The following is a 22,152-nucleotide window of genomic DNA, read 5'->3' on the forward strand; positions in this document are numbered from 1 at the left end:
ACTTGTCTGTTATCCAGGCATTTCCCTCTCTTTTGTGCATACGAATAAGGCCCCGAAGTGGCCATTTCCAGCTGAGTTTCTCATCACTCTCTAGTTCAAATTAACAGTAGAAATTGACTAATATTCTCAATTCCCAACTTCTGGGAGGAAAAGTCCATTGGCCTAGATTGGGTCTAATCAGTTCTATCAAATAGAAGTTCAAAGGTGCATCTCTTTGAGTAGGGTGATAGTTCTTAGAAATAGAAGTATGTAGGCTGGAAAGAAATTACAAAAAGGATCTGCCACAATATATCCTTTTTAGAACTTCACTGACTACCAAGCTATTTTGGACATGGCAAGTGCAATTTTCTCTCTAGTTTATTCACCCCACTCCTTCTTAGAATTTGAACTGTTTCTATTTTTCCAGAATGCCTTGTTCTCATGTTCCAAGGACAGAATCTTGAATATGTGGTTTTTAGCCTTAAAATAGTCCAGAGATACTTCATTCTTTAATCCTTCTTCCTGCATGCCAGTTTCCTTATCTCTAAAAAGTGGACATAATGATACCGCTGGCTATGTGGAAATTAAATGAGATCATACATATAAAAGTACCCAGAATTGTACCTGTCATATGGCACACACTCAAATGATTTTGAGCCATAGTCTATTATATTCTTGCACTGGACACCGATTTATCCCTTGTCCTTAGGAATATTTTTCTTCTTTCTGGCTTCCTTTCTTTATTACTTTTTACAGTAGCACACTGCCTTTGCCAAGCCCCTGTCTGGTTTGAAGAATTCTGTTCCTTGAAAATTGGAATAGCATTTGTGCATTTTCAGTGTATCAAAAACTTTCCATTTTGCATTAGCTTCTCAAAGACCATCGACATAAGCTTGTTGATTTTATTTGCAAATTTTCTTTGTACCTTAGCTCATGATGTCCCAGCCAAGAGAATTGAAAGCACTAAGAGAAAATGGATGTTTTTAACATCTCCTAATAAATTTAAGACTAATTCTCTCTCCATGGTTCATTCCTATTCTTTTCAGTCCAAATACCAGGTTCTTGAAGAAGCCAATGGAATGTAAGGAAATTCACTTTCCTTTCTCCATCAATATTTCACAGTTTATCCCAAGTTTATCTCTTGGGCTTCTCCGGCTCTTGGAGTAACTGAGAAATCTTTTACTGGGAGTCTTAGTGTTTTCATAAACCACAGCTCACCCTGGTTGCTGTCTTTCATGTCTCTGTCCACCATGTGCCTCCTTTCCATTTTTGAGTGTTTCTTTTTTACAATTTGAAATGATCACTGTTCAGTGGGCAGGTCCAATGTTTCCTTTAGATAACAATTTTGTTAGTTAACTGGTGAAATGATTTATTTATTCCACATCTGATTCTAGGGAGAGTTTGAAGCAGCTATACCTATGCCATACTAATCATGACCCATTGCATGTTAGTTATTTAAAATAGCAGACAGTTGCTTGAGGGCAGGTACCAGGTCTCATCCATATATCCTCTTTACCTAGAATGCAGTCTGGTACCTAAGGATAATGATAGGCACCAGTTTACTGAGCTTTCACTAGGTGCCAGGCACTTTAAGTATATTGTCTTATTGAATCATCACAGTAATCCTATGGAATAAATGCTGTTACCTCTCCATTTTTATGGATTAAACATCTCTAATGCAGAGAGGCTAATAAACAGGCCCGAGATCCCAACCATGAAGTGGTGGGGCTGGGATTAAATGACATTGGCTAGAGTCCAGGACCAGGCCCTTAGACACTATGCTATTCTGTCTTATTCATTTTATGTTGAGCACCCAGCCCCTCTTTCTCACCAGGGTCATTTACAAATGCAACACAGAATTGCATTTTTGAAAATTATCTTCCTTCCCAAATTATCATGGTTTATAATCCTGCCTACTATTTCTCTTAAATTTCTGAAATATGCCTTCAAAAACATAGCATATACATTCAACTTTGCCCAACTGTTTCTCTTTTTGCTACCATGAGGTAATATGACAATATTCTTTCAAGTTTTTGAACTTTCCACTTCACTAACCGTTTCTTCTTGGTGGTCAGAAGAAAGTCTAAGGTGAGAGTTTTGATCACTTCCTTCACCATCTGCCACCCCTCTCTCCAATTCAGTATCTTTTGTGTAAGTCACACTGTTCTGTATCAATGTTCCCAAATGGCGTTTCTTCCTGTTAAACTTTGGGATTCCATATAAGCATATTTCCCATACTATTTTAATTTCTCCTAATATGTGTTTTGTTTCATAGATGTTGAGAGCAATGTTGTTTATTATGTGAATCAGTGGATTTCTTTGAGTAAATGATGGCTGCTGTTGTCATTTAAAAGTCCTACCTGCTGTCTTCTGTAGGGGCTTATTTCATGAGTTTATTTAGATATTTCTCTTTTGGTCTTAGACCAATAACCATCTAAAAGACGTATCTCCCCATAGTGTCCTTGGATTTTTAGATTGAATGTCCTGCCTTTGGGATGACCGAAGACAACAATTCCAATTACCTATAACTGAAACAATTCAAAGATGAACAGAATAGTAAATAATACCAGCTCAGAATCAAGGCTTTACATGGATGATTCCCTGCTTCCTTCTCCAAGGTTGGGGTAGGTTTTGCAAGACGCTGGACACTAGAGGGCAGTCCAAATGGTCATCACAAGTTTATCCTTCATTGTAGGTTTTTTTTTTTTCTTTCTCACATTGACATAGAGAAACATGAAAAAGATACATAAACATTGGGATTTAAGGTTATGGGCTTTAAAAATGTTCTCAAACATGGCATAAGGCTATCATGTCTATTATTTGAATTAAGCAACAGGGAAGGAGAGGGTAGCACAGCTGTGTTTATGGGAGGAAAAAAACTGACCTATTTCATGGTGTGCATGTAGGGGTGTGTGTGTGTGTGTGTGTGTGCACGCACATGCACACAGGTATATTAGCAAAGATAAGATTCTCTGATCACTGAAGCTTTTTCCTTCTTTTTTCAGCTTAATGTCCTCCTGGTGAGACTTGTTGGCTTGGAAGTTAAGTATAACCCTAGCTAAGAGCTTACAGTTTTATTATCTTAAGTTTTGCTGCAGAAATCCACATTATATTCATTAATATAGTTCCCATGTTCTTCTTTCCTGGTTCAAACCTTCACCCAGTCTTCTAGACCACCTGCCTTTTATTGTAGACCTTACCAACCCATAGGTCCTTGTTTTTTAGTTTCTTAATGCTCTGGCTCTGTTTCCGGAGGGAGTCTCCTAAGCATGCCTTCCTAATGATTTGGAGTCTCATTTCTGCCTCTAGATCTCAGGGTCCTACTCAAGTCCTCTCCATTCTACTGATGTCAATGAGTTTCCTCCAATGACCTAGCTAGTCACTGGAGAAGCTAGAGTTTCAATCCAGGAGAAATTTACACCAAAGGGCAGCTGTTTTTACAACCTTGTGTAGTTTTCCTGTTGGAGGATTTCATCATTGTTCCATGGAACACAAGCTGTCACTTTCTTCAGAAAATCAGTCTCCCATTGTGGAGGGTTTTCCTCAATGCAAAGCACCATCTGGGCTGACTTTTGGATTTCATTCTCATGTAAGGCAGGGGTTAAAGAGATTCCTTATAAAGGTGCAGGCTTGAGTCCTGTGCACTGCCAGGGACAAAGCACATTTCTGTTCTCTGTTTTGTATGATGTTTTCTTTAAGACATAATTACATTCTTTCTAGAGGAGAACCTGTCTGTGTAGGATGGTCCTGTCCGAATATCTGCAGAATGTGGCTCTAGGACTCAGGAGGTAGAGAAGGTCACGATTATCCCAGGGTATTTCTGGCTTAACTTCCATATATGTCCCTAAAGATGCAACATTTATGGAAAGGAGCTGGTTTAAAAGGGGATGCCTATGTGAGAATATGAGGAAATGGGCTATTTTTAACTTTGCTATGCTTTAAAGCTCAGAAAACCAGGAGCCATATAGAGGATTAACCTAATCTCTTTCCTGCTGTGCTGCCACTGAAAAAGACTCTCTGAAGGCATTGCGGCCTGACTTTCATTAAGAACATCCCAGTCATCGAGTTGAATCAGGCCCTGACTCTGGGGTGGGATTGCTTTGCAGGGATGTATTCCAAGAGGCTTTGTAGCGAACCCATTACTTTAGACATGGCCAAGAAGGAGAATGCGGTTTTGTTTGGTGATAAAATAAGATTGCAGCCATCAGGGAAAATAGGAAAGGAGAGGAATTTCTGATGAGAGTTTTTAGCATGGTGTCAGGACCCCTAAAGCTACAGCCTATAAGTGACTAATTAGATCAAACCCATAAGTCAGGACATGCCTGGGTTAAATCTAAATAATGTCTAAGGACAATGGCTTAGTTCCACAGCCCTGGGCAGGCTCATCCCATCTTACCCGTGGAAAGAAGGAGGGAATTTGAAATGTATGAATCACCTCCTAGAGGGGCTTGGTACTTGAATTATGTTATTTTATTTACTCTTAAAAACCCTTGAGAATGAGAACTGTTATTATTATTCACATTTCATAAATTAAGTTACAGAAGCTCAGGAAGACTCAGTAAGTAGCTGAAGATCGCAGAGCTGGTAAGTGGCAGAACCTGGGTCTGACATCATGGCCCGTGATCTGGAGGGGCAGATCAGTGTGTCTTGTCTATTCAATGTTAACCGAATGGTGACCTTCAGTATAGGATATGCTTTGGTTTACACACACACACACACACACACACACACACACACACACACACGCACACAGCAAATAATGACTTGTGAGCATCTGTAGGGAAGTATGATTACTAGGACCCGGATGGGTTTATTGAGAACAAGCCTTTTTTGATTAACTTTGTTTTTTTGTTGTTGGTAAGGTACAGATATAACAAGTTGTGAGGAGTGACCCTAATAATTGTTACTGGAGATAGCAGTTGTGACTGTAGATCGCTTCTTATGAGCAGATTACCAGGAGAACATTACTCAAATCCCCCCATCCTGTGTAAACATTTCCTCACTTCATTTGACCCTGGACTCCTGCTGGTGACCCTGCTTAGATTTGATTGCTTGGAATCAGTTTGAGTCTATGTTATGTTCCAAGCTCCTGATGCATTACTCATGACTAACACTGCTTCTCCCTCCCACTTTTTTTTTTTTTTTGGCTTCTGAATTTGTAACTCTCAAGAACCCTTCCAGTTTTGAAGACTGCTCTGTCTTCCAGCCTCTGGCGAGGATGGCATCAGTTGTAAGTTTTTACATAAACATGTCAAGTACCTTGAATGTGTAAATAGACAAGGGTGGATTCCTGAGAAGGGAGTAGACTGGCCGTGGATCTAGAGATGCAGGGCAGGAGTGGAAATGAGTAGGCAGCAGAGCCAAGCTTTATCAGTGAAAGGACAAGTGACGTATTGACTGAGTAAGGTGAGTGAGCTGACTGAGTAAGGTGAGTCAGCTGAAACATCCCCATGTGGGCCGAGACAGGGGATAAAGAAGGCACCAGCTCAGTTGTGCGAGGAAGAGAATGAGCCTGCAGTGGGGGAGACAGCAACTGTTTTGGCTGTCTTTGTGTAGCAAGTGAGCCCCAAGTATAGTGGCTCAAAATAACAATAATTTATGTAGTTCAAGAACCTGTGGCTTGTGTGGACGTAGGTGGGGGAGGCTTGTGTTTGCTGAATCACCACGCACTGGGGTTGGACCACAGCTGGATTTTCCACCTCCAGGGTGGCTCCCTCATGTGGCTGGCGAGCTGCTGCTAGCTGTCGGCCGGGAGCTCAGTGGGGCTGAGGGCTGGGGCGTGGATCCTTTCTCTGCAGGCCTCTTTTCATGGGCACCTCCACAGGCTGCTTTGGTTTCCTCACAGCATGGCGTTTGAGTTACAAGACTTGGTGTCCCAGAGAACCAGGCAGAGCTTCTTCACCTTGGGTGACTTTGCCCCTGCAATGTCACTTTTGCCACATTTGACTTGTGGAGTAAGTCACAGGGGCCCAACCCCATTCAAAGAGAGGGGACATAGACCTCAATTCTTGATGAGAGTGGTGTCAAAATCACATTGTAAGAAGAGTAGGTGGAATGGAGAACATTGTTGAGGCCATATTGAGAAAATACAATCTGCCATCAGAGCTAACAGGGAGAGTCCAAAGGAGAGAAGCGGCTGCAAAATATCTGGGCTTTGACTTCAGGATCTCTGTTCTGTCTTGAATGGATTGTTGTTCCCAACAGCTGATTAACTGATGTTGGGAAAGCTCACAGAAAAGGGAGCGTGGTTTGTTCTAAGAGTAGTGAAACTTGGCTGGGCCCGGTGGCTCAAAGTGCTGTAATCCCAGCACTTTGGGAGGCCAAGGCTGTCGAATCACGAGGTCAGGAGGTCGAGACCATCCTGGCTAATATGGTGAAACCCCGTCTCTACTAAAAATACAAAAAAATTAGCCAGCCCTGATGGCAGGCACCTGTAGTCCCAGCTACTCGGGAGGCTGAGGCAGGAGAATGGCGTGAACCCGGGAGGCGGAGCTTGCAGTGAGCCGAGATCATACCACTGCACTCCAGCCTAGGCAACAGAGCGAGACTCCATCTCAAAAAAAAAAAAAAAAAAAAAAAGAATAGTGAAACTTTTGGAGGGAGAGGTAGCCCAATTAATGGTTTGTTGCTGCTTCGTTATAGCTTTGGTACAATTTGTGGAATTTGTCTTCATTCTGGTCTGTTGCGAGTAAACTGGAGGTCTCTTCCAATTGGAGAAATGGCAGAAGAAGGCCCAAAGAATTTGCGTAGATTAGCTGGGAATGGTGGCGCATATGGTGGAATGGTGGCGCATGCCTGTAGTTCCAGCTACTCGAGAAGCTGAGGTGGGAGGTTCATTTGAGCCCAGGAGTTCAAGGCTGCAGTGATTACATCACTGCACTCCAGCCAGCGCAGCAGAGGGAGACTCTGACTCTATTTTTTTTTAAGAGTTTATGTAGACTCTCATGAGTGTGTGTGTGTGTGTGTGTGTGTGTGTGTGTGTCTGCACCCATGCATTCCAGAAAGTGATACCACAGACCAATTGGAGTGTATAAAGGCCAGGAATTGCTGCAGACTATAAGCTTTTGGGACCGATTCAACAATGTGGGAAGATTTGGGCATTGCCCAGACACTGGGACAGAAAAGTTCAGGGCCTAGAGCCCACAGAACAAGAACGATGTTATAGATAGAGCTGTATAGCAGTTTATCTATGCCTTTGAGCCTGATGAGTTTTATTGTGGGTAGGAAGAAGCTTCAGGTAACAGCTGTTTCCCCTTGTCTCATGGGAAGCTGTGGCTCTAGTAACATGGAGATGAGGTGAAGTTAAGACTTTTTAAAATTGTTAACTGTTATTTCCATAAACATAACTTTGGTTTTGGTTTTAAGTGCAGGAGAAAAAGTAATATGGAGAAGAATATTGGGTTAGGGAAGTTCACAGCCATGGGAATGATAAACGCCTGGCAAATCGGTAATTATATGGTCTATTTGTTTAAGAAACTGGTACTTTTTAAACAGTTACTGCGGCTCGTGGGAAAAATCAGCTTTCAGGGGTGTTAAGTGTATCTGTACATGTGAGGGCCCGCCCCTGGTTGAGATGAATGTGTGAGTATGCTGAGTAAATTTCACTTTAAATACGTGATTTTCCTCTTGGGTCTTAACAACCTGAGAGAGTATGATTCTGTGCTTTTTCAAAGCTACAAAATCTCTATGCGTGGGCCAAAAAAATTAGAAAATTCAAGCATCATTTCAACATAAAGTAGTATAAGTAGTAGCTTCCTTAGGATCAGGTGCTAAATTACAAACTTTACCTTTTATTTAATTATACTTGTCAGGCAGTCAGACAGCAAGTGTTTATTGAGAGCTTTCTCTGTTTCAGATGCTAGTTTAGTTGTGGGACAAATAGTGGAAGAATAACCAAGTCTCTGCCCTTAAGAAGCTATAGACTAATTTGGTGAGAAAATAAACATGTAAATAAATGCAACATTTGTATGCATATAAATTAAATAATTTAAGAAACTGCTAAGTGCTATGAAGAAAACAAAAATTAGTGGTATAATAGAAGCGAACTCAGGCCATCAGGAGCGCCTCTCTGAAGAGTGGCATCTGAGAAAGAAATAGCCATTGGAAGACCTGACTGAGAAGGATTCCATGGAGAAGATATTGATGAGATGAATGTGACAGCTTGGAAGGATAGAAATAAGGCCACTGGCTGTGGACAATGAACAAGGGAGTGAAGGGAGGGGGAGGATTTTGGAGAGGTAGACAGGGTTGCAGTACCACAGTGACTTTTGGTTGTGTAAAGAGATTGGTTTCACTCTAATAACAGGAGGTAGTGGAGGGTTTCAGTATGAGGGTGGTGCTATCTTAGAATTTAGAAATGTCATTCTGGCTGTGTGTGAAGAATGGACTGTAGAGAAACAAGTTTGGAATCAGGAGGTTGCTGCCTTAGTCCAGATAAAAGATGCTGGTGGCTGATTCTAGGATGTAGCAATGGAGATGGTGAATAGAGATACGACTTCTGCTATGCTGTAAAATTAAACCAGTAGGATTTCCCACATGGTTTGGATATAAACCGTGAGGGAAAGAAAGATCAAGGATACCTATTAGCTTTTTGGCTTATGGAACTGAATTTATGGTCATAACATTCTCTGGAAAGACTGGAATGAGGAGGGTGGGTGTGGAAGTTAATGTTTGAGTAGGATAGTTCAGAGAGATCATTACGCATCTAAATGAAGGTGTTGATTTGACACTCGGATATCTAGCTGAAGGTGGAAATTGAGGCTGGAGTTATAGACTTGGGAGTCAGCAGCCTAGAGATGGGACTTAGACCAACGAGACTGGATGAGATCACCTAGGGAGAGAAGACAGAAGGAGAAAAGGGAAAATGAAAAGGTCAAGGACAAACCTCTGGGGACCGTTAACATGTAGAGATCTAGCAGTGGATGGGGCTGCAGAAAGACTGAGATAGAGCTGTAATTGAGGTAGGAGGAAATCCAGGTGAGTGTGGAGTCCTAGAATTCAGGAGAAGAAAATGTTTGAAGGACTTTATTGTCAGCTTCATCCAGTGTTGCTTGAGAAGCCTTATAAAACGAGAACTCAGCATAAACTCTTGGGTTTAGTGGTATAAATGGTTTAGGTAACCTTGATAGAAACCATCTCAGTGGAGTGGTGGAGAGATAATAGAAGATGGAAAGTGGATACAGTGAGTGTGGAAATTTCCTAGGAAGATAAACAGAGAAACGGGAAACAGCTGGAAAAGGATGCATGGTCAAATGGAGTTTTTAAAAAAAGATGGGCAATATTAATGTGTGATCTGCAAAGTGGGAGAAGACAGAGAAAGAAAGAGAGAGAGACAGAGTGAAAGGATGTAAGCATGTAGGTGAGAAGGTGGATTAGATGATGCACAGATGAAATTATTTTTATTTGATTATATATATTTTCTTTTTCTTTCTCTATTTCGAGGCTGGGTCATTAGGTGAGAGTGGGAACATATCTTACTAGGAAATGAAATAGTTATGACTATTGAAGTTGGGTGTTAACTTGAGTCTTGAGGACATAAATCAAAAGTAAGGCCAGTAACATGGTTGCAGACTTTTTTTTTTTTTTTTTTGATTTAGCTCAGGATTTGGCAAATTTCTTCTGTAAAGTGATAGTGAAGTATTTTAGGCTTTGTGAACCATATAGTTTTCGTCTCACTACTCAACTCTGCTATTGTAGCATGAAAGAAGCCATAGATAACACAGAAGTTAATAAATGTGGCTGTATTCCAATAAAAACTTATTTATAAAAAGCAGGCAGCGTTCCACATTTGGTCAAAGGTTATAGTTTGCTGGCTCCTGGTTTAACTGCGTGCGTGTGCATGTGAAGGCAGAAGATATGTGGATAGCAACAGTCTTTTCTCTAAGTGAGTATGTGGATTGAGAGAGGTGCCAGCGAAACGGGAAGGTGCCCTTGTCCTTCTTACACGGTGTGCGATGGGGATGTGGCTGGTTTCTTCAGTGCCCCGCTGCTCAAACCTCTAGGGGAGCATACAGAGGGGGCAGGCTGTGGGGCTCCTACCCTATGGCAGTGTATAGGGCCGAATGTTTACAGCTGGAGCTCCATTGGGCGTACGTTACAGGGTGCTTTTTTGGGTTTAGCGTCTGTTGGCGGCTTGTTAACCAGCTCAATTAGACTCCCTTCTTTGTCACAAGGACAGAGGGATTTCTGTATCCCGGGATTTCTTGCCTTGGTGTACCCGGAAGAATCGAATCACATGTGGGCTTGGAGAATGACTGCAACGTTTTATTGAGTAGAAGTAGCTCTCAGCAAATGGGGGAGCCAGAAGGGAGATAGTTTTCCCCTGGAGTCAGGCCGCTCAGTACCCCCGCTCAAACTGCGGTTAGGGTCAAACTCTGCATCATTCCACCAGTTGATGGCCTGCCGGCCTGCCGGTGCCTGTAGGCGTGCTCTTCCGCCAGTGTGCTCTCCATGACCAGCCACTTGTGTCGTCTTCCGCTGATGTGTTCCTCAGGACGTCCCGCTGCTTTTGTCTCTGCCTTGCTAGGGTCTCAGGTTTTCATAGGCCCAGGATGGAGGCGTGGTGGGCCAGGGTGGTCTTGGAAAATGCAACATTTGGGCACAAAGGCAGAAGTGCCTGTCCTCACCTAGGTTCGTGGAGGTGGAACTCTAGCCAGGAATCCACCTTTCTTTACCCAGCACTTCCTTTCTGCCTTCCCTGTCATTTAAAGGGACCACACTCTTCCCTTCCTAGCACTTCCATATCACCAGGAGATTCAGAGGGCTTACAGAAGATTTCGATAAATGTGTTTTACTACAGGCTTCAAGTAGGGCAATGAGGAAAATGAACTACATAAGGACAATGATGGACAAGGTTTCCAGGTTTCAACAAGATTATAGAATGTCAGTAGTGGCAATACCAAATCAGTGAGCCGGAAAGACAGGAGAGGGAGTTGAGATAGAGAGGGGTGCATGAAAGAGAGATTGTTGGAAGGTGGTGTAGTTACTGGTGGCAATAAGGTCTGGACGGTGTGTGATTGAAATGCTTTGGAAGGGATGTTGGTTGGATTAGCTATGTGTATTACAATAATGATAATGTAATTGGTGAGGAAAAGGAAGACAGTGATCCAGGTCCTGTGGAAGAGTGACCATGAGGTCAGCAGATGACCATAACCATAAAAGGCAATGAGGGTAAAGTCCGATGACTTGAACTTCAAAAGAATGGAGGTTTATGAGAGAGGAAAGATGCTGTTTCAATGGTGGAGAATGAAGGATCCTGACCCCACCTCCAAGCAGAGCATACAAAGCTGTGAAGAGAAAGGTGGCCACTACTGAGAGAGCTGCAGGTGTGCACAATAGACAAATGAGATATTCCACTGAATAAAGGAAAGGAAAGTTCAGCCAAAGGCCAAAGTCTGAGAATTTGGTGATGATGGGAAATGAGTTTCTGTGGTCACAGAGGCTGTTCCCTAAGCTGGAGGAGCTGTGGCCATTGAGAGTAGCTGGTGGTTGAGCACCTTCTGGTAGTGGCCTCTTTCCTCCATATAGGGGGCAGGTAGGTGGGCAGCATAGCAGTCAGGAGAACAAGGCAGTTGGCTTCTGGTCAACCCTGCCTTCTGTGGTGTGTCAAGATAGATTTTTTTCAATACCTTTTTGTTTTTCAATGCACTTTCAATAGACTTGATTGATTATTGATTTTAATTGACAAATAATAATTGCGTATATTTGTAGGATATAGTGTAATGTTTTGGTCTATGTATCCACTGTAGAAAGATTTAATCAAGCTAATTAACATATCCACTCCCCACCAACTTATTGTTGGTGGTGAGAATGTCGAAATTCTTTTAGCAATTTTGAAATATATAGTACATTATTATTAACTGTAGTCACTGTGCAGACCAATAGCCCACTAAAACGTATTCCTCCAGACTAATTGAAACTTTGTGCCCCTTGAGCAACATCTCCCTTTACTCCGTCCCTCCTCCCACCCCAGTCTCTGGTGACCACTGTTCTACTCTCTGCTTCTATGAGGTTGGCTTTTTTAGATTTCGCATGGAAGTGAGATGATGTGATGTTTGTCTTTCTGTGCCTGGACTATTTCATCTCTCATAATTTCCATTTCCTTTTATTATAGCAAATACAGTGACCGAATTACATCTGTTCTGAAATTTAAATTGAGATGACTGGAACTTTGTTTAAAACTTATGAAGAAACTTTTTAAGAGTTCACATTTAATTAAAATGTGTTTATGTCTCACATTCAGGATAATTGTATTCCCACTGCATTTCTGGAAGGGGGTTGAAGGATTTCCAACCTGCAGCAGATTTCCTAGCTTTGGTTTGGGTGAAGTCAGACTAGATGGTGACAGTGACACCTGGCCACATGGAGAAAGGTGGCATGATGGACTTCTCTGGAGGAAATTCTGTTTGTACACAGCAGAACACATTCTAAAAGTGTCTTTGCACTGAAGTGAGGGGCATAGGTTAGGGTTTGCCCCCTGGAGGCTGTTTTTTTCTTCTACTGGCAGAGCAAGTCTCTGGTAAATCCAGCAGCGTAAGATGCCACAAGGGGAGGGATGCTCAGCAACAGGTTACAGTTGAGGGCACCATCGGAGGTGAGAGCTGGGTTTTGTGTTCCCATAAAGGGGTGTATTTTAACTTGACATTTCCTTTACCAACAAAAAGGAAAATAAAGAAGAATAATGCCATATAATAAAATGATATGGGACAATTGGGGAATGGAAATTAGGCCATATTAATAAAATTCTAATTTTATAATTACATTCTTAAGTGGGGCAATCACCTTCCTTGATTTTAATTTGGGTGGGGAAAGTTTTTATGGGCAATTATTGTGAAATTTTATATACTCTTTCGTGGGCTGTAAGTGAAGGAATAATAGAATTTAAAACTGTGGATACAAAGCCGCAGGCTCTATTGGAAACACCTGCTACCAGATTCTGATGGAATTTGTTGAGAAGTACGATGTCATTTTGATTCTGTAATTTCCTCTCCGTGTATATGTGTGTTTGCTATATTTGGAAAGATTTCAGAGTTGTACCAAAGGTGACTGAGAACCAATGTAAATAATTTCAGGGAGTGCCTGAAGGCACTGGAATGCAGGAATGCTTCTAGAACTGCAGAGGTAAGCAGGCTGTTCTGCATCCCCTTGGGTGCCACATCAACAGCACCATCTTCATGGAAGAAAAATAATTTCCATTTAAAGTGGTAACTGACACTAGTGATCAGTTTCCTGCAAAGAGCAGGGATCAATAAATGGATTCTAAGCAATTATCAGCTTCTAGTGATTTTGCATTTCAAAAGATGCCAGAAATCTCCAGGAAGATGTTGAGATTTTTACTAAAAATGTTGGAATAAAAGGCTAGGAATGCAGAAGTAAGCAGCAAAGGATTGAGGCATTAACTCCTCCAATACTTATCATTTTTAGATGAATTTCCTCTTATTCTTATCCGTGTGTCATGCATTATTCCAGGAGTTGAGGGCAAAGTAGTGATAAAAACAGAAATCTCTACCCTCATAGAGCTTACATTGTAGTGCATAGAGACAGATTGTAAAAAAATATATAAAGAAGAAAAACACAGATTGGGTAGATAAGAGCTAGGGAGAAAAATGAAGCTGGAAACGTGGATGCTAAATGGTGTGTGCAAGGAGTTAGTTTGCAATAGGGTGGCAAGGAAAAGCTATTCTAGGACATAGCAGTTGAGCAAGGATTTCACAATGCAAGGGAGTAAGTAATATTTAAGAATGGATGGTCCAGGCAGAGAGAGTAGAGGTTGCAAAAGCTGTGACCCTGCAGCATGCTGTGTGCGTCTGAAGACCAGCAAGGGGACACTGTGGTTGGGTGGAGTGAGGTGGGAGTAGTAAGAGATGAGGACAGAAGGGGAAGTGTGGGAGCAGCATGCACTGAGCCTTGTGCCTTGCAAGTCATTGTAAAACATTCATGGCTTCTCTAACTCAGATGGAGTGGCTTAAGCTGACTTTTCTTTTAACAGATGTATTCTGGATAAAATATTGCAATTAGATTGTAAGCCATGAGGAGTACAAGTAAGAAGATCAATTAAGGGGCTATGGAAAGTTCCAGGTGAGAAATAATAGTTACTTTGGACTAGGGTGATAACAATGGAGATGGGCAAAGAGATAATATTCTGGGTATATTTTTGAGGAGATCTATGAGCATTTGCCGACAGATTAGGTTGAGAAGTGAGAGAGGCAGAGAAATTAAAGATAAGGCTAAACTTTTGAGTCTGAACAACTGGAAGGGTGGAACTGCCATTCATTGACCTACAGAAGACTGGAAAGTTGTGGGTGGTAGGGAAGATCAGGACTTCAGCTTTCTACCTGCTGAGTTTGAGTTGCCTCTTGGGCATCCAAGTAGAGAGGTCTTGTGGCAATCAAATATAAGAGTCTTGAAGTCAATGAAGAGATAGAGGCTGGAGCTCTAAATATGAGTGTTATCAGCATAATAATAGTATCTAAATCCATGACATGGAATGAGAACATTAAAGGAATGTGTGTAGATTTTTTTTTAAAGGTCAAGTAAAATGCTGAGAATTGGCCATTGGTTTTAGCAACCTAGAGGTCACCAGTGAGTTTGACAAGAGTGGTGGTGATGGCAGCACTGACTGGAGAGGGTCCAAAACAAAATCAAAGGAGAGAAATTTGAAACAGCAAGCAAATAAAATTAGTTTTGTTAACTGTATATTAAAGAGTGAGCAGAGAAATAGAGTAGTGGTCGGAGGGGGAAGCAGTGTGAAGAGAACTATTTTATTTGTTATTTATTTTTTAATATTTAAGAAATGATATCAGGTTTGTGAGTGATCCACTGGAGAGGGAGAAAGTGATGACACAGAAGAGGAGGGGAATTGCTGAGCTCCATTAGTGAACAGGTGAGAAGGGCAGTGATCTGGTACATAAGTAAAGGGGTTGCTGCTAGCTAGCAGTTAGAGCAGTTCATGGGTTCATCGTATCAGCAGGGAAGACTAAGTACTTAGGCCTGATTCTGGTAGGGCATAGAGATGTTGGCATCTATTCAAGACACCTTCTGATTGCTTATATTTAATTTAGGAAGTTTGGGTGCAGAAAGTGTGAAGGTGGCTAAATCTGCAGACATTTATTCTCTACCAGTGAGCTTGGGGTTGGACTGTATGTGATCTGAGATGCTTGGGGGATAGCTTCAGGTGCAGTGAGTGGGACTGGGCCAGTGTCCTTCTATAATGTTTCCTTATTCCCCAACATTACCTTGTCCCCTGCCAACAGAATCCAATTATTGATGTGAGACCCTGAATTTTAGACATTTTCTTTATCCAATCAACAGTTGGGGGGGCACTTACGTTGGTTCCGTGACTTTGCTATTGTAAACAGAGCTGCAATAAACATATGAGTGCAGATGTTTTTTAATATAATAATTTCTTTTCTTTTAAGTAGATACCAGTAGTGGGATTGCTGGGTCAAATGGCAGCCCTATTTTTAGTTCTTTGAGATATCACCATACTATTTTCTATAGCGATTGAACTAATTTACATACCCACCAACAGTGTATGAACGTATCTTTTTCACTGCATCCATATCAACATCTGATGTTTTTTGACCGTTTAATAAAAGCCATTCTGACTGGTATGATATCTCAGTGTGGTTTTAAATTTTATTTCTCTGATTATCAGTGATGTTGAGTATTTTTTCACATGTCTGTTAGTCTTTTGTATTTCTTGTTTTGAGAAATGTCTATTCATATCACTTGCCTGTTTTTTCATGTGGTCGTTTGCTTTTTCTTGTTGAGTTGTTTGAGTTCTTGTAGATTCTGGATGTCATTCCTTTGCCAGAGGGATACTTTGTAAATATTTTCTCCCATTCTGTAGGTTGTTTGTTTATTCTGTTGTTTATTTCTTTTGCTGTGCAGAAGCTTTTTAGTTTAATTAGTCTTGTTTACCTGTTTTTGGTTTTGTTGTGTTTGTTTTTGGGGCCCTCATCTTAAATTCTTTGCCTAGATTGATATCTGGAAGAGTTTTTCCTAGGTTTTGTTCTAGAATTTTTATAGTTACAGGACTTACATTTAGGTCTTTAATCTATCCGGAGTTAATTCTCGTGTATGATGAGAGATAGGGGTCCAGTTTCATTTTTCCACATATAGCTAGTCAGTTATCCCATACCAATTTATTGAGTATAGTGTCCTTTCCCCATTGTTTATTTTTGTCCATGTTATTAGAAGATCAATTGATTGTAAATATACAGCTTTATTACTGGGATCTTTATTCTGTTCCATTGATCTATATGTATATTTTTGTACCAGGAACTTGCTGTTTTAGTTACTATAGTTTTGTATTATAATTTGAAGTCAGGCAATGTGATGCCTCAAGATTTGTTCTTTGTGCCTTTAAGTGCTTTGGCTATTTGGGCTCTTTATTGGTTCCATATCAACTTTAGGATTATTATTTTCTAATTCTGTATAAAAAGACATTGATAATTTGATAGGATTTTATCTCTCAACTTACTCCATACTGAGCCTCAATAAATTAGTCAATTACCCTTTAAGTGCTCCTACCCACAGGCTCCACATGTGGTTTCTGCCCCTAATAAGCTCCAATTTTCTGTATTCACCTGTATCCAGATTTGGGGAAAGCAATTTGCCCTGTTCCCTCAACTGACCAAAGATTTGTTGATTTTTCTGTTTTTCTTCTTGCAAAGAGGGGAGTGACGACTTCCAAGCTCTTGCATGTTGGACTGGAAATAAGAGTCTAATGGTCTTTCAATGGGAAATTATTCAGGTCATGGTACCCTTAGCCCAAAAGAAAGTAAAGGAGAGAAATTAATACCAAAAAGCATCCTTGTTAAAAAGAGAGAAGAAAGATGATCAATGGGATGAGTAAAGAGAAATAAGGAAGGGGAATTCTCATATTTTGATGGTTTAGAATTATATTTTGACCTAATCAATAATAAAAATCTATTTTCTCTTCCTCTTGCCTCTTCCTTGTCTTTACTCTCATCTTCCTTTATTTCCTCTCTCCTTCTCCTTCTATCTTTTTCTTTTCTTTCCTTATGTTAAGAGTTGGGGAAATTTCTTCTCCCGTTCAGGCATGTCAATATTGGTATTTCTGCTAGGGGAAAAGTGGTCCATCCCCTTTTAGACTGGCTACACTGGCATGTCAGACAGATGCATTGTGTTGGAATCACCTTGATGCTTACATTGGAGCCTATCCCAGACCTTTTTTCTTTTGTCAAATAATCTCTTATTTAAAAAACATTTTATTAAGGAATAACTGACATACAAAAAGCTGTACATATGTAAACACAACTTGATGACAAAATAAAGTTTGAAGATAAGTATATACCAGTGAAATCATCACCACAATCTATGCCATAAACACATCACTCTTTCTTGATTCTTACTGTAAATTTTATTTGTGTTGACAACAGGGCAAACATAGAGTGACTTGGCTCTCAGGATCCCCTCTGAAGGTCACTAATTGAACTCTCAAGTGAGGATGATTTACTCACTTGCCAAGTGCTGAATACAAGGGTCTAGGAGACGGATTGAAAGCTACCAAGTACCCCTTTGCTTGACATGTTAGAGTTTAGGGCATTGATTTCCATTGTTTTTAATATGCTTTGCTTATACTTTTGTGGACCATTTCAGTCTTCATTAATTTTCACAGGGCTCTTGCTGTAGAGAGAATGAACATATAAGCTCTCCTTTTTTGGCTTTAGTGGGATGTTATTCACAAGTAACTGCTGCAGTCTAGTGAGTCAGCAGTCCTGGTTTTTGAAATGGCAATGCCAGAACCATGCCTCTGTGGAGGCCAGCACATCGTCTGATGATGGAGTCATAACAGCCTGGACACTGACCACAGGTGTCTGCCTTATCAAATGGGTGATACTGTTAATGCTGAGACAAACAAATGTCCTTAGAATCTCAGCACAATGGACTGTCTTGTGTATACTCAAAACCTAAAAAGATTAGCAATTGTTATTCAGTGCTTGGCCCTCCAAGGATCCCAGGAATCTAGTTATAAGATCCAGGCTGCATCTTTACCCGGTCTAACTCTAGCTTTTTTGTTCAGAACTTCAATAAGTCATTACATATAGTATTAAGTATCCAAGAGCCTTGAGTAAGGATATAGTGTGAAGAGAAGGCATTGTATTGACTTTGAGTAGAAGGGAGTGGCAGATGTCTTGCAGAGGAGGAATGAATGAAGGTAAGCAAACAAGGCCTGGTTTGTGAAAGAGGATTAAAGAAAGCCCAATGTTGCTGCAAGCTTGGAAGTGAGTTGGACATGCATCACCTTCAGAGGAAGGTAATTCAGAAGGAAAAAGAAAGAGATATACAATCAGAGTTTTGCCTCTGTATCTTGGGCTTAATTATTCTTAGAGGATATACCCTCAGAAGCCAGAATGCTGAGAATTCAAACCCATTCTTCCACTTACTAGCTGTTTAGCCTTGGGCAAGTTAGTTAACTACTCTGTTCTAAGAGTTATTATAAAAATTAAATTATTTAATATCTATAATGCTCTTAGAATACTGCCTGGCATGTTATCAGTGCTATTAAGTATATGAATCCTGTATTACATAATTGTGGATCGCTTTCTTTGAACTATGTTGTGAGTATAGAGTTTATAGAGGTGCCTGATGTACATGTGCGGATGTAAAGTTTGGTCCTGTCACTGAGGAGATTTCAAAAGTACAATACTCAACAAAAATACTGCAACTTAAAGTTGCAAGGGAATCATGTAGATTGTTCACTCCACATGGTCTATAATAACTAATTAAGATCAACATGGAGAAAGCTTTCCAGGGGCTTTGTGCAGTCTCTGACAGCAGCTATCCTGCTGCACAGGCTCTTCAGGGACTTGGGTGAAGTTATAAAGGGTGTGCTCATTGGAGCTATGGGGGAATATATGCAGTACATGTTTGTTTAAAACAATTCAGATCCCAAAAGGTGTGGTTCAGCTTAAACTCTTCTTACTTGTCTCACCGCAGCTCCTAACACTGCTCTCCTTTCAGTGTTAGGCTACACCACTTGGGTGTTTCTGTGCACGCTACATACCCTTTCCTTGTGCTATTCTTTCTTCCCGGATGTTTGGGGAATGCTTCTTTTGTGTCATTAGCTGAATAAAGCCATTCCTTTCTGGGGCACCTTAAAGGCCATTATACTTTAATCACAACCCAGGAAACTGCTTGTACCTCTTGGAGGCTCAAGGCAGACCCAAGGCTTTGTTGGCAAATCCCAGCTTTGCCTTGGATGGCAGGATGAGGGCAGGCACCTGTCCCCATGGGCTCAGTTCACACACACCCCTTTATTTCACACAGAGCAAGATGCTGTCGACCCTGTGAAGAAAAGGGATCTTCTCATTCTAGCGAGGACTTGCTCATACCCCAATTTGGCTATACCACTTTCCTCCGCACAGCCGTTTGTGCCACCAGTGATGAAGGGCATCTCATTTAAGGGTTTATTAAACAGACTTAATTAGGCAGGGAGACCAGAAAATTGCTTTATTATTCTCTCTCACTGCATTCAATTCCATTCTGTTTGCTCTTCCTTCCCCACCACAGGACTGAATCTAGGGATGGTCTCACAGCATTTCTGGTCTGTTTTAGATACTAGAATAGTCATGTCTTCAGGTATTAGCAAGTTGAGATATATTTAAATTAAAGCTTCCTTCCCAGACACAGAGGAAATCCTCTCCTCCTCACCTGCTCAGGCCTGGCTCTGCTTGTGGATCAGAGTTGGGGCTGGGCTGGTTCTGCTCCTTCACTCTGCACAAGCATTGTCCTACCTCCTCCGCAGTAGTCTGACTCCCTCTGCATCCTGCTGGATTCCGGCTTGGAGGAGGCAGCCATTCCCTCATTCAACAAACATTCATTGTGTTTTAAATTTACGTCAGGTACTGCTCAGAGTTCTGGATATAAACCCAGGTGATAACGTCCTGCTTCATGGAACTTTTTTCAAGCAGAGTGAGGCAAAATGTATTACTAAAAATATATTGAATCTTAAGACAATAGGAGGTGTGGGGGAAAGTAAAGCAGAAAAGAGGAACAGGGATTTCTGAGAAGGAGGTTTGCCATTTTATATACAGTGGTCAGTGAAGGACATTCTGGTTAAGTGACATTTGGGAAAAGATCTAAGGGAAGTAAGTGAGTGGGTCATAGAGAAATATGGGGAAGAAAACCCAAGCAGAGTAGACCTCATATTCAAAGGACACAAGGTGTGAACATTGAAGCAGAGAAGTAGTGAGGACAAGATGGGGTGAAGTCATGGACATGTCATGGTCAGAAGTGGAGAGGCCAGTTGAGGGATTATTGGAGTAATCTAGGAACAGGAGGAGATCTGCACAGAGCTTGGCATAGCCATACAGACTATCTTCTGAAGGTAAACCAGAGGCTGGAGGTTGAAAGAGCAGGGAGAAGATGTGAAGGAGCAGAGGAGGGAAGGGAAAGAACTAGGGAATTGTGGTTGCAGAATTGCAGCAGTCCTAGTGGCCCCTTGAGGCTAGTGGTCATTAATTCAAACAAAAACAAGTCGGCTTGGTTTTACTTAGGTGGCATTCTACAACCTGAGTACAGAACATTTTTTCTGAAACATAATTTTGTGGGTTCTTTGGAGACTCCCATATGAGGACATCTATTGTAACTCATTCCTTTGTGACTCTTTTCCGTCCCTGTGAGGCAAAAAAATTCTGGGATCTTGCATCTTGGCAGGACACCACCTTGTTTAGGATGCTTTAAAAGTGACTTGAACTCTCGGCGTTAGCGCCTTTTTTCTGGAAACCTCTGCGCCATGAGAGCCAAGTGGAGGAAGAAGCAAATGTGCAGGCTGAAGCACAAAAGAAGAAAGATGAGGCAGAGGTCCAAGTAAACCGCTAACTTGTTGCATCGTGGAGGCCACAGGAGCAGAAACATGGAATGCCAGGCGCTGGGGATGCTGGTACAAGTTGTGGGACTGCATGCTACTGTCTAGAGCTTGTCTCAATGGATCTAGAACTTCATCGCCCTCTGATCGCCGATCACCTCTGAGACCCACCTTGCTCATAAACAAAACTGCCCATGTTGGTCCTCTGCCCTGGACTTGTGACATTCTGGACTATTTCTGTGTTTATTTGTGGCCGAGTGTAACAACCCTAAAATAAATCACCTCTTCCGCTCTTTTAGCTGAAGAATTTAAAAAAAAAAATGGGACTTGAGATTTTACTTTATTTGCACTTGTCAGAGCATTCACATGCCTCTTGGGAATTTCGCATTCTTTCCTGTCATTGGGGGAGACATAGCTGACCCCCTGTTTTCCTCTCTCCTTGTTCAACCCTTGTGGCTGATTCAGACCTGTCCAGGTCAGAGTCCACAGACTATCTCGTTGCAACCCACACTTTAGGGGATACATGTTAAGTTCTTCCAAGAATTTTCCAGGTTTGATCAGGTGAGACTGCTATGTTTCTGCAGCCTAGAAAGTACTGTCTAACTAGAGAATAAGATGGTAACTTCCTTTTCGTGGAAGTATAGATTTGGATCTCTTTGTACTGTTCCTTAAAAAAAAGATTGCTAGGATAAAAGTACTACACCTGTGTAATAGGACACCTGCATACTATATACTATAGGAATGGAACACCTGTATACTCTTTACTCAGATTCACCTATTGTTAACTTTTTACACCATGTACTTTATCATTTGCATGCTGTCACTATATAGATAGATAAAGAAGTCTATTTCTGTCTTTGTTTCCTCTTGAATACTTCAGCGTCTATTTTCTAAGAATAAGCATATTCTCTTATAAAACTACAACACAGTTATGAACTTATAAAAATTACATTGATATAATTATTTAATTTTAAATCTAATATATCATTTTATATTTTAACTTAGAAGTTGATTTAATAATGTCCTTTAAAGTATTTTCCTCCTGAGTACAAGCTCTGGTCTAGGCTCAGGTATTGCATTTACTTGTTATGCCTCTTTATCATCCTTTAATCTAGAATATTTCCATATAATTTTATGACACTGACATTTTTGAAGGATACTTTCCCTTTCTTCTAAAAAATAAAACGTTTCTCATTTTGCATTAATCTAATGTTTCCTTCTGATTAGATTGGGGTTATGTATTCTTTTTAAAGAATTGAGATAAAATTCACTTACCACAAAATTCATTTTTTTAAATGGACTATTCAGTAGTTTTTAGTTCATTTATAAGGTTGTGA

This window comes from Macaca nemestrina, chromosome 9, assembly GCF_043159975.1.
Source record: "Macaca nemestrina isolate mMacNem1 chromosome 9, mMacNem.hap1, whole genome shotgun sequence".
NCBI classification, from domain to species: domain Eukaryota; kingdom Metazoa; phylum Chordata; class Mammalia; order Primates; family Cercopithecidae; genus Macaca; species Macaca nemestrina.